The following is a 19,908-nucleotide window of genomic DNA, read 5'->3' as shown; positions in this document are numbered from 1 at the left end:
CGAACTGCTGTGCTGTGTGTGATTGCAGCTTCGACTTCTGTGCTATGCGTGTGCAACGGTGCTATTTATATTCTGTTTACCTGTAATAGCTAATGTAGCCTAGACTTGGTTAAAGGTTATAAAAATACACACATATTATTTTAGAATAAAAAATAACATGGATGAGGTGTAAACAATATGTAAATATTATTGAAAAGCAAAATCATTCGTGACACTCTTAACTTCAATTGTTTCATTTCTGGAAAATATTTCTGTGAAACATAACAATTCCAAAAAAGCAGTGGCGTAGCCAAGGGGGGGGGGGGGGGTTAGGGGTTAAACTCCCCCCCCCCCCCTTAGCACCAAATCTTTAATTTATTTCTTATTCATCACTCAAACAAATATCATATTAAAATTAATAAAAAATTTAACCTTACAATATTTAAATTTAAGAACCGAAAACTGCTAAAATAGCACTATTTTATACCTTAAAATCCAAATTTTCACGGGGGAGGACCCCCGGACCCCCCGCTTTAATACGGGGCATGCTTCTTAACACCCCCCATACAGTAATCCTGGCTACGCCATTGCAAAAAAGACATTAAGTGGCCGTCAGCGTAAAAGCATCAAACATTTGTCCGTCAGCGAGTTTACAGCAGTTATATCCCAATCCGTGAAATATAAAATCATAAACACGGTGTTGGTGTCCAAGTGGTTCATACTAACTATAATCTTGAACATAAAACTTAAAATCTTAGACCCCTTTACCCGATCCCAAGACTGTAAATAGGTAGGCTACATAACCAGCCATAGCCGCAAAATAGTCAAATAGCCTAGTGTTTTGGGCGTATGGTCCGCACAGAGACTTCCGAAAACAAACTTTGTTATTAGGCTATGAATTTTATGAAGGCGTGTATAAATTCTTATGTTTATCAAGTTTTGGTTAACACTTATATGAAAAATTCAACAACGCTACGATTGTCTTGGTTATGCGCAACGTGAAAGTATGGCCACAACCATACAAGAAAGTCTATTTAAATTTCACGTATTTTTAACTATTTGTATGATAAATATTTATGTAAATAATTTCCATTTTACATTTGGTACTGTTTGAACGTAAAAGTGTAAATAACATACATGTGTTTGTATTGTTGTAAAGTATGTTATGACGTCACAGGCGTCAGTATCGTTAGGCTGCGTTTAGAAAGCAACGTAAATTTAAAAAAAAAAGTTCTTCCCTGACCAGTGTTATTGTTGTAAAGGTTAAGTGACGCTCCAATTACGTACGGCTATTAAAATAGTTTAGCTAGGCATCCTTAGGTTTGAGACGGCCTAGCATCGTGCCAGAACCCTAGTCATTAATTAAATAAGGAGGTATCTGACGGTACCTTAAGCAGGAGTGTTGTTTTTAAGTAAGCAGATTCGGCTTCTGTGGTAAGTCATACCATATCCTGTTAATGGCTGTGGCTTAGTGACGCCATGTTAATTAAGTAAAAATATGTGTAGACCAAAATAGATGTAATTCCTTAACTTTGAGTACTTTTCTATTGATTACTACGTGATCTGAACGCTCAGGGTAAAAGTAAAGATTTAAATAAGCATAGCGATAACTTTTTCAATCTAAGTATTTAAATAAAGTTGTATTATCTCTTATTTATCTTGGTCATATATGTGTTAGTGTGTGTTTCGTTCTATGTTATCGTTTCAATTCATATTCAACGCTAATTCAACATAGATTTTAATGTATTAATATTTTTATTGACTGAATGGATTTTTTTTTTTAAGAATTAGTAGTTTTGTGTGAGAGCTACGCATCTATCCACTTACTAGGAAGTATTATATGCCTGCCTATACGTATAGGTAGTACACAAAGCTGAAAAAATATAGGCATACAATTTAAAAATAATATCAATGCTTCCTCATAAAGATATCTGGTTTGATGAAATAATATCTTATGATTCCAAGAAAACATATACTATAATATTTAAAACTTATAAATTACAATAAACTAATACGTTGTCAAACTCCTACTCGTGATCGATTATCCTTTCGCTTTCGCTTTAAAAACACGCTTGCAGCACTATCTACCATGAGGAAAACCAACTAAATCAATACGCCGACAAGCTTCGCTGAACGTACGGGCAAATATTGTCAATGTTTTAAATAGTTGATTAAATCTTAAAACCCAACGTATGCTTTTGAAAGGGAATTTGTGTAATTTATGTTTTACAAAATACGACTGTTAAATATATATTAATTAGCGAGTTTTCTAAATAACAATTAGCGACATTAGTCAATTAATGTTGAACTCTTAGAGAATGCCAATACTCGAGATTCTAAAGAATCATTACCTAATGAAAAAGGTGGATTTATAACACAAATCAGTTTGAAATATTATGTACTTAGTATATTCACATGTAGACAGTTCAAAATAAGTTCCGTTCAATCCTTTTTGCAACTCTTTTTAAATTACAGTAGCTGAATATAAAATACAAAACTTTTTTTCTAATTTGAAGTAGAAACGACATTTAATTACTTGAATTAGCATAAATAAAGCTTACCAATTATATTTATAACTTATTGTATTATATAATACGTACCACTCATACTTGATGAATAAAATAACATTATTGTTGTTTTAATATAACATTTTTAAAACAATAAATGAAAATCTATATTAATAAAAAACAAAATGTTTTAAAAATGACACGGCATTAATATATTTCATTAGACTTATAAATGATCATTTTACTGTAAAAGTTAAGTAGGCTTTAAAACATTGATGACACCTATTTTTTAAAAACCAAAATATTTAAATAGTTTTGAATAATTAGATTTACTGGAGATGCTAAGTAGGTATTAAAGCATTGATGAAACATTTTTATTTTTTATCAAAATAACTTCAATAGTTTTTTTTAAATTATTACCTATACATTAAAGACAGATACACATTTTTTCCTACAAAATAAGTATTTTCTTCATTGGTTTCTATAATCATAAGAAACTTTCTAAAAAAAAACTCATTAACCAGTTTAAAATGACTGAATTATGGCCACTGGTTATGCTAAATTAGAGAATAGCCTCCTCTATATTCACGTAAATCATAATCATAAGCAGTGGAATTGTATGGTTCTACCTTTTATATGTGAAACCTTTTATTTAAGAATTTCAGGTTATGGAAAAAACACGTAAGGGATCTCATACAACCTAAAAACTTGTTTCAAAACATAATTTTTTAAAACATATCCTGGGATAGAGTAAAATCTCCCCCCCCCCCCCCTCCTTCCTTTTCCGAGAACCACAGGAACCGGCCTATCCGAAATATGTGCTTATGGCTTAATTCGGCTCCCCCCCCCCCCCCCCCCTCGTGCTTTCATAAATCCTGAAATCCTGACTACGTCCATTGAACCTTTAAAATATTGAAGAAATATTCGATATTTACAGGTGAAATTTCCTTCTCATATTTATTCTGATATCTATTTATACCTCACTCGCAGAAATTTAAGGGTAATAATAGTGTGTTGTTAGTTTCAAACATCCTTGAATGATGCAATAGACACAATAAAATGTCAGGTCTTTGTAATTTTTTTATTTAAAACAAAAATGGCACATAGGCCTATTTATTTATTTTTAATGCGCATTACAGATGCCAGTTGTTTGTATATCTCGTTTTAACCTTTAATAAAATTACGCTTACCTCCTTTTCACTCCAGCAAGGAGCAAATTAAAAAAAAAAACGCGAAACCACATGCTTCTTTCTTTTAGATATTGCCAACTTTCATATAACCCTTCCCTTTACCACATCATGCAGAATATAATTTGAGGAAATCGTTAAAATGCACGTATCTTTATTTTAAATGTAGCTTATAAAAATTATTATTTTTTTACTTTCGTATCGGTGGATATGAGACATGTTAAGACTTCATTAGCATACTAAAAACGTCTCACAGCTACTCTTTTTTCCCGCAAAATATGCAAACAAAAATTTTTCGTGTTCATTTTTTGTTAAAAAAATATATATAATTATGTTAAAATCCACACATCTCGCTAGAGTATTCAAAGGTACCCGTGTCCTAATAAGACAAAATTCATCTCGTCTTTACAAAATCTCAAAAACTTCACAAAAATCAATAATTTACCTATATTCAATTTAGATTAAAAAAGTTATTTTTCTGATCTCATACTTAAGTGGATTCTGATATAAGCTTAGTTTTAGTTAAACTCCATCTATGCCCATTTCACTCATTAAGAATTAAAAATGAAAAAAATTGTCACACTTAGAATACTTTATGTGATCCATCTTGTTATGCCCACTTTCTTTCCTCCCACTTAATCAATTGTTTTATATTATTTTCTTTACTAAACCTAAATTACCCCATTTTCCCATTGGAAAAAAAATGATGAAAAGATGGTGGTAGATTTTTTTGTTTAGCATTGCTACCTAAAATCTTATATCCCACTTTTTTAGCTTCTAAGATGTGGTTTATTTTTTATAAACACGAAACGTAACCACTCTTCACCTCATTACCAAAATTATTTTCAAAATTAAAAAAAAATATGTGTAAATAGGTAGTTGATGTGAATATATTATTCACACAAAATCTTCTTCTTGGTTAGCTACGGGCACATATTTTTTTTTTACTTTAATAAAATAATTTGTTTGGTTGTTTATTATTAATTGCCAGTATTTTCCTCCTGTTAAATTAACATATGATGATGTATTGTATTGTAAAACCGAATTTAGTGAAACCGTTTTTATACATGTTAATTCTTCATTCTCAATAGCTTCAAGACTGCTTGATTAGCTGCGGTGAATTTTTTTTTTTTTTTAGTATAAAACCACATCCAACCCGTTTCCACGCCTTTATATTATGTGGTATTACAAAAAAAAATATCCTTTCCGCACAGTCTACATGCGTAGGTAGATTTCAAAGTACTATTTATTCTGAAAATATTTTGGAAACTTCTATAAACTCCTGGAACTTAATGAAGCCTAAATAACATCCTATATGTTCGCCAATATTAAAAAAAATTCCATTTAACATGTTCTCATAGTCCAGGCAGCGAAAATATTTTGAATGTTTTTAACTTAATGCATCCAGCATTGACTGTTTTTACGAATTTCATATTATGACTACTAAGGTAGCTATGCAATTATTTTTGACTTTCAGACATTATTTTTCATCACTTGCACTAATACGTAGTCGTATAATTTTTTTGACAAATGTTTAAATTAATTTTAAGATGGTTATTAATTAATTCCGACGAATTTGATGCTTAGAATTTTTTTTTTTTTTTTTAGTTTTAACGATAAAAGTTTGTTCGTTTCATCAAAAGTAGTTTCAGCCAAAGGTTTTAGACAAAGTTTAGGAATTTAACAATTGATATAATGGATTTGATAGTATATCTATTTAAAAAGCAATGCTATTTTTCTTCCTACCCTTGTTATTTCCAACCCTTGCAGTAATTATTTGTTATATAAAATATACTTAAAACAAAAGTTTTAAAAAATATCTGTAAAAGTTAAACAAAAATAAACATTAATTCCATAGAGTACATGGCAGCGAAGATTTACTATATTTTTTCAACCCCAGGATTTTTTAACCCTTGCAGCAATGGTTTGTATTTTCAAAAACTGTTTCCGACAATATATTTAGGTAAACATTATAAGATTTACAAAACAATTGAACGGATTTGATAGTGTACCTACTAACGGAGTAATTACTTTTTTTTTAATTCCACCCCTCATTTTTTCAACCCCTTACAGCAATGGTTCGTCTAATCAAAAATTGTTTCAGACAAAATTTTTAGATAAAAATTATAATATTTAAAACTAATTAGAATGAGTTTGATGGTTTGCCTAAGAAGAGATTTATGCTTTTTTTTGTCATCCAAACCCCGTTTATTCCTCCCTAGCAGTAATGGAGTAATGGTTGGTCGTATAAAAAATATTTCAGACGAATATTGTAGATAATAATTTAAGATTTTACAATAAAACAGATAGGATTTAATAGTGTACATGGTAAGGCAAATATGACTTGATGCACTCCCATTGCACAAATCTCTCAAAGATAATAAGGCAAATATGATTTTTTAAAAATAAATCCTTTAATTTTTTTAACCACTTGCAACAATGGTCCGTCTTACAAAAAAAATTGTTGGTTATATTTTTAGATAAAAATAAAATATTAACACACAATCTGTACACATATGATGTGCCTATGAAGGGAGTTATGATTTTTTGTCCTTGAACTCATTTTTTTCAATCCTTTGCAGTTATGCTTGGTCGTATCAAAAACTTATTCAGACAAAAGATTTTGGTATTACTCCTGCGAGTTATAATACGTTGAAACGAATGTGATATTTGTCAGATTATGGGAATTACAGTGATTTTTCTATTTTTCAAAAAAATATTTTCCCATTTCTACCCCTTTGGTCGGAATTTGCCCATTAAAGAACGCAACCGTAATTTTCCATTACTAAATTTTAAGCATCAGTTTGGAAGTGATTGTGAAAAATTGCGGCATTTAACGTATCATATATATATATATATAACTTTATATATATATATATATATATAACTTTAGAGTTGACGATGGTTTTGGGGTCTATGGACCATAAAACGAAAAACTATATAAAAAATTTTCCGTAAGTCACACCATGGTAACGGCTACAATAAGTAGTATTTCTTTGAAATATACCTAAGAAAAACTTATAATAGAGTTTGGAGTGTTTAGTTGTTTATAATTCGTACCCTACACATAACCTCCCAGTTGATTACCTACAGTGAGTAGAGGTTGAATTCAGAAAATGCAAAGAATACAGTATCGTAAGTAGGCCTAAGTCTGTGTGCAATATTTATATGCTGAATTTCTTACCTACTTCTCTAGTAGATTCAAGGATATTATTTTTTATCCATAAATCCAATGTTGTCTGTTTTACACTCCTGGGGTAGAATTTCAAAAAAAAATGTAAACAGAAGTTAGAATTTTATGTATGAGTCTTATTTATAGCCTATATGATAACTTATGTTTTATTAGCTTCGGAGATAAGATTGATTAAATGATTAGAGGTATAATTTCAATGAAGGCTTCAATAGCGTTTAAGTAAGCTAAGGACATAACTAACAAAAAAATTTCATAGTAATCCGTTTATTACTTTTTGAGTGACGTCGGAACAGACAGTTAGTTGAACGGACACAGTTTTTGAAAAAAAACTAATTTAGTCCTACATAAGAAAAATAGTTAATGTATGCTTATAAATATAATAGGCTATATGTATACACACAAATATAAATATACACATTAATATATATATATATATAGTTTTTATATACACACAAGATGAGTCTGAATTTGACCGACACACTTCATCACGACAAACTAAGTTGAAAACACTTTATGACTTATGGTAAGTGTTCCTCAAGGCTGGCTGGTATACGTCTTTGAAGTAGTGGCAGACCATATTTTATATTGTAAATTATATATACATATTTTTAAGATTGGTCATTGATCATCTGGAATATTTTTAATTGAATTAAGTTCTACAGCCACCGTGGATTTTGATGCCGCAAAAAAATTATTTCACAAAAATGTGTCACAAAAACATCTGGAAAATAAAGGTGTTACACCCGATTATTTCAATTAAACAAATTGGCTGCAGCCACAAAATTCCTCCGCTGAAGAAATCTAATATATATATTTATTATCTAGTTTAAAATTGTAAATAAGATTAGAACTATTTTAGTGAATGATCCTATAAAGGTGCCATATTTGAATAACAAGAGGGTTTTAAGTATTGTTGTTTATGTGAGTTTACTGCTTATGGATAAATCAACCATAAAGAACGTTAAATGAGTGGAGTATTTTATTTGAACCACGATTGGAAAAAAAAAGGTGGGGGGGGGGGGGGGGGGTTGCTGTAACACGCTCCGTGTGATTTAGCGTTTGCGGGGGGAAAATATTTGCGTAGTTACAACTTCCTGCATAGCCCAGAGAGCTTTGAGAGCATTAGAAGAGCAACGTGAAGCCATATGACAATCCGCGCGTGAACTTCGTGCTCCACGGAAGGAAAGAGCAGTGCGCGCGCTTGAAATCGGCTACAAGGCGTAGGTACATTATTATACAGCGTTGTATTTAGCCACGAGGCGAACATTATTATACAGAGTTGTATTCAGCCACAAAGCGAACATTATTATACTGCGTTGTATTCAGCCACAAGGTGAACATTATAATACAGCGTTGTATTCAGCCACAAGGCGAACATTATTATACAGAGTTGTATTCAGCCACAAGGCGAACATTATTATACAGCGTTGTATTCAGCCACAAGGCGAACATTATTATACAGCGTTGTATTCAGCCACAAGGCGAACATTATTATACAGCGTTGTATTCAGCCACAAGGCGAACATTATTATACAGAGTTGTATTCAGCCACAAAGCGAACATTATTATACGGCGTTGTTTTAAGCAACAAGGAGAACATTATTATGCAGCGTTGTATTCAGCCACAAGGCAAACATTATTATACAGCGTTGCGAACGCGTTGAGGTGAGAAGCAAATGAGATTAGGTGTGTGTACTTCACAGAGTTTCTTTTGTAAACATGAGTGGTGAATTATTTTGCTCACAAGATTTTTTACATTTGCAATTTTTTTATGTAAACTGTGTTAAACCTTTGTGTGACAAATTGTAATATTTTATAAAAGAAACCATTCCTGCAATTTTGCTCCTGGTAAGGATAAAAATAAATTATCTGTTATGTAAATAATATTATACCATAAGTGCCCAATGTAGCAAATATGATACATACCTGGATTTTATAATTATAACGATGTAAAAATTACCAAAAAATTTGAAGTTACACTTTTTTTTAGCTAATAAAGAATATATGCATTAAAAAAAATTCTTATGCAATTTTAATACTTTTGGGCAGCAAGGGGTTAAGAGGCAGTCATTTAACAAATAATACAATAAAAAACTCATAAGCATTACTCTTATAAATACAGTATAACATAAACTTAAGACGACAAATATAAAAACATGATTATAATTAAATAATAATTTAATTTCATTGATTTTTAAAAACAGTGTTAATATTTTTATACATCTTCAACATTAAACATAATTTATTAAGTCTTTAATTGATATCTTTCGTTTAGTTAAAGGGTGCAGATATTTTTTAACAAGCGTTAGAATTATTTGTACAACGTTTTGTCAATTCGTGACTTCTGTGGCTGGTTCGAAATAACTGATGTGTCCTGTTTTGTTATAGAGAAACTCTCAGTCGAATATTTCAAAACGTTCATAGATGTGGAAAACATTAAAAAACAATTCATAACATAAACAGCATCTATCACTTTTCTTCTAAACTGCAGTGTATGTCAGAGCATCAAGGGTTTTGTTACAGTCGAATTGCTCAGTGGGGTGTTTATTAAAAATGTGGTAAACAGCTTTTTCTGATAGTTTCAAGTCTATTTGAATCATTAATGATTAAGGATTTGCATATGACTGAGCCATATTCTCATTTGTTCTTAAGTGAAATAGATACTTAGTATAGGGTCAGGAGAATTGACCAAATAAGTAAGATATGATATTTTATCAGCCCTACCGTTTTTTTTCACACTAGCAATTATTCTATCACCATGACTTTGAAAGTAAAGTTTCGAATCTTAATAAACACAATAACGCATACCTTGCGTTCATTGAAGCATATTGTTATTAATTACATAAATATTTTATAGTATGCGTCTTCTGGGAATACATTATCTAATCTTATCTAAATTCAATTGCATTTACTTGTTACGCATCATTCTGTTACATTATTTATATCACATTGTATGAACATACTTGTTATTCTTACAGCTGTGTAGACTTTTAAGTCATAATCCTAGAGCAAAGCTTTGGAGTACTGAAGTACACTGATTATGTCTTTAAGGAATAGGTATATCAAATAACATAGGTAATATGTTTCCACCTTTAGGTACATCTGAGGGTGCACTAAAGGAAGACGAAGAAGTGTTCCCAATCATTACATAAAATGGCATTTCAATTAAATAAATATGAAATCAATTAATATAATCTGCACTTAAACTAAAATTAGTTAATTTATTTACTATTAAATATGCTTACATGTGTGAAAAGTTGTCATATTGTGTGTTTTGCTCGAATCAACAATTTTCAAAAATATGTGGGAACATTAGATGTTTTCTTCTCATTATTTTCCTTACTTTTACAAAAATTAAAAAAAAATGTTGAAAGTTTACTTTACTTAAGAGAACCGGTGTTACACATAGTGGCAAATAACAATAGTTATTTAACAATAAATACCAAAGTTTGGTATTTATAAACTGACAATTTTAGTAAGAGGCATATACTCAAAGTTCATATAATTTACTTTCAAAGAAGTGATAAAATTGTTTCTCAATTTTTGAAAAATTTTCAGTCTTCAGTGATAAAGATGCTTCAACACATAAAAAATGATATTTGTATTTATTTAGCCAAATGAAACCAATATTCACTCTCTGTTTTGGTCAGTTTACATTCACAAAATATGTCTTGTTGAAAAACATATCTCAATACTTTAAGGTGAAAACTAAAGTGCTTCAATTAATTTCTCTTTTTTTTCACATTGCAAAATCCCGGCTGAAGTTCAGTCCTTTGTTCATCCAAAAGTACAAAATTTTGAGGAATAAAATTAGCTTTTGAGAAAGTTAACTCATGTATAATATGTATTACAAGTGCTATAAATATTACAGTTTGCAGATTTTTCATGAAAGTAATGTGGTAAGCAATTTAATTTTGAGCGTCAACAAAACAATTTCCTGTGAAGAATCATACAACCGATATTTTTAATTAATCTTATTAAGTATTATTTACTTCTCAATTCCCAAAACTCTATAAAATATTAAACTTCACATATCAGTGACATCAACTATACAACAAGACTTTTTTTTCAGAGTTATTTCGCTGTCAAATGAAAATTTGTAAGAAATTGTAAATGAAAAAATCATACACATTAATCAATGGAATGTTTTAAATAGTACCTGTAAAGTCACACTGTACGGAAGTTAATTGGAGACAAAATTGTTTGAGATTTTTGTAGTTTGATTGCATTATACTTTTTTCACTAGTTTATTTGTTTGGTTGTTGAATGTTCCCTTAGTTTTATGTATTTTTATGAGCTGAAACACATACTGTAGTACAGTATGTATTCCTTTATTTATAATTTATATTTATAATTTATTTACTACGCCATTCTCTTGCTGCAGTCCGCTCCGAAAATGCACCTAGAAACTTATATAGCGGCCACTAGCATGCTTTTAACTTCGCAACCTACATGATACCCACAATCAGTAATGCGTTAAATTATGAATTACAAGACGCAACATGCTATTGTTATTACTAACGATTCCTATCAGTGAAATATACTTTTTTTACCATGTTGTGATCGGAATGATATCGAATATTTGACAATATCATTTACTTAAAAATTTATCTTTATTATTAAAAATCAAACAACTATATGATTATTGTTGTGTTAAAAATTGACAATAAAATAAGCTTTTCTGTAAATTTTGAGCCGAAAATTTAGTTATTTTCATTAAAATAGTTTGTGCTGTTTTCGAGAAATAATTTACAGCAGCAAGAATGGCTGATACTAAAATAATTTAGTTGGTTTTGGCTCACTTGTTCATGCCAAACCTTCAAATAATAAAAAAAACACTGTTCATTCTATTGAAAAGCTATCAGTTACAATATCGGTGTTACCGATACTAGGCAATAAATAGCCTTCTGTTCACTCACACGGTTTTGCGAGGTTGGTTATAGACTACAGTTAAAGACATACTGATACTGACTTTTTCACTATATGTAGATAGTAGCTGGACAGAAAGTGCAACAAAGTTTCAAAGTGCTGTTCCACGATAAATGCTATTTTCGATACCTTTAGAGATACTGAAAATAATATGTATTTATTATTTTAATTATTTAATATTAATTAATTAAAAACTCGTCTCTACCCATAATATCACAATATATTTCGAGCAAATGTATAAACTGCAAAAAATTAATTATTGTTTTATAACTTAAGAAGAATATGTATATTTTTATTTGAAACCAGGTTATTGTCAATATACTGCAGATTCATACTAAAGGTATATCCAGAAGCTAGTTAAGATAGAAAGGGAGCCTTTTTAATTATTGAGGTTGATTAAACCCAGCAATCTTTGTTTTCAGTATTATCATTTAAAATAAGAATTTTTAATATAAATGTTTGCATGACATGGCATAAAGAATACCATACCATTTTTTTTTTACCTCGTACCACCCTAATGTTTTTTAACAGGTTACCGTCTGAAAATCACCTGTAGGAAATTATTTATCACGTCACGGGGGGCAGCTAATACTGTCATAATTATAACTTCAGTTCACTAGTGTGCTACGTCTACAGACCTGCGAAATTCGTGATATTTTAATTTAGAGAGAGGCTGGAATGGACACCAGTGTACACTTTAACCACGCTCTTGTCGTCTTGGCCCGTAACTGTGTGTCGGGAGCACAGCAAACGTCACGGTGATGACGGCGGTGACGTCCCTATGCTTGCCGAAGCAGGATGATACCGCTGTGGTTGACCGTTGCCTTCCGCCGGATGAAGAAGGGTGACTCACCCAGTCCTGAACCCCAGGGGGAAGAATTGAAGGAAAAAAAATCACCTCCCCCAGCCGGGAATCGAACCCGGGGCCCGCGAGACACGCCAGCCACGAGACCAAGTGTAACAGACAAAAAAAAAACATCAAAAAAACACACAAAAAAATTGGTTATCTGTAAAGTCGGTTTACGGACGATAGTTTAACGTGACAACTTCATAACAAAACATTGATGAAATGATTGCATACTTTTATGAATAAAATTGAATCATTTTTATTTTAATAATAAAATAATAAACACTTGAAATTATACTAGTAATCAGATTTTTAAAATGCAAGAATATTTAGCCTTTATTGCCGAAATTGTTGTTGTAATAAGCAATGAAAAACACATTAACTTTTCACTTCACTTTATAAACAGTCGACAAAACAGTTCACGTGTAGATGACTTGTAGTTAATTTTAAAAACTGGCGTTTAGCTATAAAGTTTCAATATAATTATGAACAAGTTTTCATATGAATATACTGTAATCAAATATCTATCATCAATTATATGAATCACCATAATTTTTTAGTCAATTGTAACATAACCTATTATTACTGCACTCGCCGGCAGTGTAACAGAACACAGCGTAACGGAACAATGAGCGTAACGGGACACAGTGTAACGGAACTATGTGCGTAACGGGACACTTTTTCGTGCGTGCAGCCGGCGTTCATCGATTTACTAGACGTTGTCACGTCAAAAATCCCCTCCCCCAGCCGGGAACCGAACCCGGGGCCCGTGAGACACGCCAGCCACGAGACCAAATGTAACGGACAAAAGACTCCATCAAAAACACACACAAAAAAAGGTTCTAATGACCCAATCACATGCTATTCGGCCGAAAGGTAAAAATGGCTCAGCAGCCAAATACACAATCCTGATGCCTAGAAATAACCCGAATTACGCATGTGTCTACTATGTAATATTGAGCCCCAGTTTTTTTTCCACAGTAGGTTATATGTCGTTTCATCCTGTGTGAGATCCTGATCAGAAGCAAGAGGGATGGATAGCATCGGATCCTAATCCCCTCCCTCAAATTTCTTCTACCTTGGATCAGCCGCCAGAAACAATGACGGTTCTAATGACTTAAATATTTGCAAAAGTTTTTTTTTTTTTAAAGTAGGGATGGCCGTTTATGTAAGTAGTTTAGATAAGGTGGTTCTGGCCCAGGAGTCAAGAAGTGGTTCTGGAGAAATTACAATTTATTTTCAGAGTGAGGCCTACATTCTGAAAAACTTCCAGCTTCTAAATGAAGATTGAATTTGAAATAACCACTCCGATTTATCTTCTATCTGATAGCCCTAAAACTACTATTATCACATTAGAGTTACCCAACTTATATTATAAAGTTCGTACATTCGACCCTGAAACTTACTCAATCCAAAAAAGAACTTTTTTTATGTAAAGCAATGCTAAAGTGAGTTGACTAGATTGGAAATGTTTGTAATGTAGTCAGTGACAATATTTATATCTACCTTATAATTAGGGACTGGAAAAATTCGCTAGTTCAGCGACCTCTAGACTAGACTCCACAATCCTACAGCTAGAGTCGAATGCTACATGCTCAGTTGCTAATGACTTACGAGAACTGTTTACAGGCATACTTATTTTGTTCAGTGCTTTCCATTGTCCCAGATTCGTTTGGATAAATAGTTGCCCAATCACAGATGCTGCACAAAGGTAAATATTTTAAAATCTTTTAAATTCTAGCCAATATGAAATAAATCCGGTCTTTACTCAAAATTAATAAAGTATTTGATAAGAATTAATGATCCAGCTATGTTTTATTTTAAAATAAACATTCCTTGTAAATTACTCTATTAAACAATGACGGTTCTAATGAATTAAATATTTGCAAAAATAAAAAAATTATAGTAAGGCTGGACGTTTATGTAAGTAGTTTAGTTAAGGTGGTTCTGGCCCAGGAGTTAAGAAGTGGTTCTGGAGAAATTACAATTTATTTTCAGAATGTGGCCTACACTCCGAAAAAGTTCCAGCTTTCAAATGAAGGTTGAACATGAAATAACCACTCCGATTTATCTTCTATCTGATAGCCCCAAAACTACTATTATCATAAATAACCTTATAGTTACCCAAATATGTTTAAAAATTAACATCCAATTTAATGAACAAGGTGGTTGGCAACAAGGAAAAACGGAAAACTTGGAAAAGGCAGGGAAACTCAGGGAATTTCTTGGCTAATAAGAGGATAATTTAAATGGCCATTTTAATTGCGAGGTTTATAAAAAAACAATGTTATAGCAAATACTTATTTTTGATTTGCACTGGTCCCACGTACACAGACTTTCTTCCCCCTTACCAGTCTGTATGGACAATGGAGCGATAAAATAATTTATTTGTAATTGTCTGATGCAATAGTGGAGAGTTGAACGCTTACGAGTCATGATTTTGAATTTGAATTTTTCATAGATATTGGTAACTAAATAACTTTAGTGGTTAAGGAAATTTTTTTAAAAAAAATCTTGAAGAGTCAGTGAATTTTTCATTACAGGTTTTGCTAGCCAACCTGAATAAAACTTAGCATTCTCGTGACTATCCTTGATATCAGAGCTGGGTGTTTCAATCTTTCAGTCGGCACTCGTATGCTATACAGACAGCAACTTTCGTTTATTTTACTAAGATTTTTTGACGTGACAACGTCCAATAAATCGATGAACGCCGGCTGCACACACGAAAAAGTGTCCCATTACGCACATTGTCCCGTTACTCTGTGTCCCGTTACGCTCATTGTACGCTTGCGCCGCATCTATCACACTTCCACTCGATTGGAACAACCATCGATTTGACTTTTTCGAGGCACATTATTAAACTTGAGAAACACTCCCATTCGTTTCCTACTTTTCCTATCATCGTCCTATCCTTAACAGAATAGACGTTAAATAGCAAACATGTATCAAAGTTATAGTTAAAATGATGTCTTCGTTAAAGTAATAAACATATTTGAATTAATGAGTGCAAATAAAATTAAATTTATCAATTAAATTGTAGACTTCATTTCACTCATTCTTTGTATCCATACAAAAGAGTGATAATTCAATAAAAATGATTCAATTTCATTCATAAAAGTTTGCAATCATTTCATCAATGTTTTGTTATGACGTTGTCACGTTAAACTATCGTCCGTAAACTGACTTTACAGACAACCAGTTTTTTTTTTTTTTTTTTTTTTTTAGATCTGTGACTGGACAGAATAAATTCCAAGCATTCTAACCACGCAGCGTGGTAGTGCATCGAAGTAAACATACGTGGGTCATTCTGCAGGTAAAGAACGTTTTCATGTAACGAGCCGAAAAATTCTCCCCTCCCCCCCCCTCCCAACAAGGACCAGCCCAACCATTCAGCCAGTGTGACGCTAACAGCGGGACTCTACGGTAGTTTTCAGTTCGTAGTGTGACTTCGAAAACGTGTGACCCCGCGCCAAGTTTGAGGTTCCTAGCGTGATACGCTTTTGCGAATGCGATTAAAGTCCGCCCTTACTAAATTTACAGACAGAAGACAACCGAGGTTTGTGGTAATGTGATGAATGAAGCTTCAGTTGAGACTGACGGAACTCAAATCAAGGATTGATGGGGGGAAAAAAATTCGTTAGGATGGACAGGAACCAGTACGAGAGGAGAACGAACTGAAATAGAAAGTTAGTGACCGGCTAGACAACTTCAAGGCCTTCTACTAACCTTGAGACAACTTGGCAGGTAACTGAGAATGCAGAAGGCATAGGAAATATTGTGGTATGCTATCACAAATGTTAAAATTTGTTTGGCGACTACGTCGAAAAATATATATGTAAGGTGTCATATGTGAAGTAAAATAATTTTTGTTTCACTATCTAAAATAAAAATATCTGGAGAAAATACGTTCTTTTATTTTTAAGAATCACCCATATAAATCAGAATAACTACAAACTCTTAACAGCATAAATAACAGTTTAAACCGATATAATGCATGCCTTGCAGTGCCAATAATTCGGATCTATAATCCGCAGTAGATGAGGTTTTGGCAGAAAAACAAATTTGTTAAATCCCAGATGACACGGTTCAAACACCCTTAATAAGATTTTTAATGAATCATATGTCGCAGGGGGACAAACACTTAAATAGAAAACAAATAGTGGTGTTACTCCGGTTCACTATTGGTTATAAAAAGGTGTCGTAGATTTTAATAGATTAGTTCCAGAAGTTTTTTTGATAGCGTAAAAGAACCTGCTAGAAGGGATCTTAAAATTTCATTTGTGTAATGAAGATTTTTAACAAACATGATAGTAATTCAGTCAGAAATCGTCATTCAACTCCCGTTTGAAGAACGTTTGTTTTGCTTTACAGGTGAGGTATGGACGTTTTCATCTGGATATCAATTATTAACATGGCTAAGAAGGTGCATACCAACTCCATAACTTCTTACTTCCATGAAAATCGAGTGGTTATATATATGTATATATATACACATACATACACACACATATATAATGTTTTGATGTGTAACCTCTTAGCTCTCGGTATACAGCATTTGGTAGGAGTAATTTAGTGAATGAAACGGAAGTCGCATGGAACGGAATTGTGTAACCACATCTGCCATCTTTGGCGGATGGTGAGAACTAAAGTTCACAAAGCCAAAGGAAAATTTTGTAGTTTTAACTGTTTAATAGATTTCAACAAGATGGGCAATATTTTAATAAAATCTCTTGTTGAAAATCAGATACTAAGCCAGGGTTTAGTATTTTCTTCAAGTCTTCTTCGCTTTTATTGGAGCCTTTTCATTATAAAGTTTAAAATTTCGCTCTGCTAATATAATAATAACTGCTTAGGCAGCGAAATCTAGTAACAGGTACGGAAACTGCGTGTAATTGCATCAATAAATGTAGTTGAAAAATTTTTTCGTGTATTTATCACGCTTCACGCTTGGCTTTATTTTAAAAAATTAGGCGTATAAATTTCGTGTCCGAGTTTTGTAATTTAGGTGTTTTGCAACTTGTTGCACTTTACCGAGGTTAGATGTATCTGGCCCTCACATCTTTTTTTTAGTACATAAACTACTACATACCCTCTTGTATTGATTATTTGATACCATTTTTGCTTATGAACTAACAGAGGTACAAGAAACATAACTCTGCTTCAGAAAAATCGACTCTCTTGTCCAGAACAACCATAAAGTATAGTCCGTAAATTAAAATTTTTGCAAGGCTGTATTATCTTGTTTGATTTCAATATATTTAGAAGTCGAGTAGTGGTTTTCTCTTACACAATGTAGTCCAGGTCATGAATTGTTCATCTGTGATATAATGGCATTATGGAAATTTTACGCTAGTATATCATATTTTAAAAAAAATGCCAAGAGTTGACCAACAAGTGACGATGATTTATAAGTCAGGCGTTTAATACCACTAATATTATAAATGTGAAAGTTTGGATGGATGGATGGATGGATGGATGGATGTTGGTTACTCAATGACGCCAGAACGGCTGAACGGATCTGGACGAAATTTGGCCTACAGCGAGCTCATAACCTGGATTAACACATAGACCACATATTAATATGAAATTCCATCCCTAATAGAGTGAAAAAGTGATAATTTCATTTTATAACAGAAAAAATCATAGGTCATAGACATACAAATAGTGAGTGAGTGTCATTTCTCTATGTCTGACACACGATCACACACATGTAAGGTCTGGAAAATTCATATTTTTCTCCTTGGTAAGACCAGCCCGCTTAGTGGAGCTCGAAGCGGCTAGAAAAATAAAGGCGGTAATAATAGTTTTGCTCTTAACTTCGTCAATAGATAGAGTTGCCTTGAATTTTAAAAGCACCATCGTTTGATGCGTTTGTCATGTCTTTAATTTTCGTTTGTTTGTGCCGTATGCGTACCTATACCATTCATCCGATTGCGATGAAATTTTGGTGAGTTGTTATTCGCATGCCCGTGAAGGTTTCTGAGACGGTATGAATATTTTGCAATAGTTGGAGCACGAATCGTTTCCAAAAATGTGTTTATTTCATATTATATAGCGGCACTTCATCTATTTTTGTTGTATAACTGCGCACGCATGACACAATTTATTTAAATATAAAAGAGAGACAGAGACAGAAAGATATATATAGAGTGAGATAGAGAGAGACAGAGCGATAAGTTGAGATACAGTGAGGTACATAGAATGAAATGGCTTAGATAAAGAGATATATAGATGTATACAGCTATATAGAGATTTATATATAATATAAGAGATAGAGATAGTGGGAGGTATATATGTATTTATAAAGAGATAAATAGAGATAGAGAGATACATATATATGTAGATAGAGATAAATATATATTTAGAGAGATGGATAGATGATTTGTATATGTGTAACTACTTCAAACATATTACAAAACAAAACTGAATGAGGCATTGCAATGCATGCCGAGCATTAGCTAGATAATGGAATCTTTTCAATATTAGTAATCTCTTATTTTTCAGCTTTTTTCTATAGTGCTTTATAGAGTATAGATTACACACAGACCACCAATTTTTAGATGTATACAGGTAAATAAATATACACTGGCAGAACAACGTCTGTCGGGATCTGAAAGTGATATAAATTATTTTGCACACTTGACATTCAAATTAAGAAGACAATTACTAAGTACATCTGATTTCGAAAAAGGTCCCCTTCACCCTGTGTTCAGCCCGGGCAACGCCGAGTACCGCAGCTAGTGTATTCATGTAGCCAAATCATTCCATCTTCGTAGCTTTATTAACAATTTCTAGTCTTGTGAAATTCGCGTTTTTTTCGGGTGCCAGGCTATAATTCACAAACGTATGGGTAATCAAGTCGATGCCGTGTGCTCATTGGCTGATGCCACAATTCCCCTTCTCTGCGGGTCACACAAGATTTGGTCAGATTAATAGCCTTCTAGTCCTACAGGGAGTGACAAAGAATCCGTGAACCAACAAAAAAGTTTATTCTGGTGTAGGCACGCTTGCATTCTAGCCTGTCTCCAAATTATAACGAGAATTCTGATGGCACCTACAAATTTATTAAAAGGTAGCACAGATGTTTCGAGAGTAGCCTAGTGTGGTAGTTTATATGCATATAGTATTTTACTAAGTAGAGACCCGGAAATTTCGCATATTCATTTGTTGTCAGGCTGAATTTCATATTACTTTATATACTATACACATATATGATTTTATACTGGCTGATTTCTTACTGAAGGCAAAAGCTCCCTTATTTGTGGT

The 19,908-nt window shown here is 32.4% G+C and overlaps 1 long non-coding RNA gene across 1 annotated transcript in view; it reads left to right on the top strand.

Annotated features, from left to right (window-relative positions):
- The first annotated feature begins 1,251 nt into the window (after window positions 1–1,251).
- LOC134538258 (uncharacterized) overlaps window positions 1,252–19,908 on the top strand; it is a 149,306-nt gene continuing 130,649 nt past the window's right edge. Inside the window, exon 1 of the long non-coding RNA XR_010076113.1 lies at window positions 1,252–1,413. This is a non-coding gene — a long non-coding RNA (uncharacterized LOC134538258). The remainder of the gene's footprint in view (window positions 1,414–19,908) is intronic.

Source organism: Bacillus rossius, chromosome 13 (assembly GCF_032445375.1).
Source record: "Bacillus rossius redtenbacheri isolate Brsri chromosome 13, Brsri_v3, whole genome shotgun sequence".
Lineage (NCBI taxonomy): Eukaryota > Metazoa > Arthropoda > Insecta > Phasmatodea > Bacillidae > Bacillus > Bacillus rossius.
This window is presented reverse-complemented; position numbering and strand designations above follow the sequence as displayed.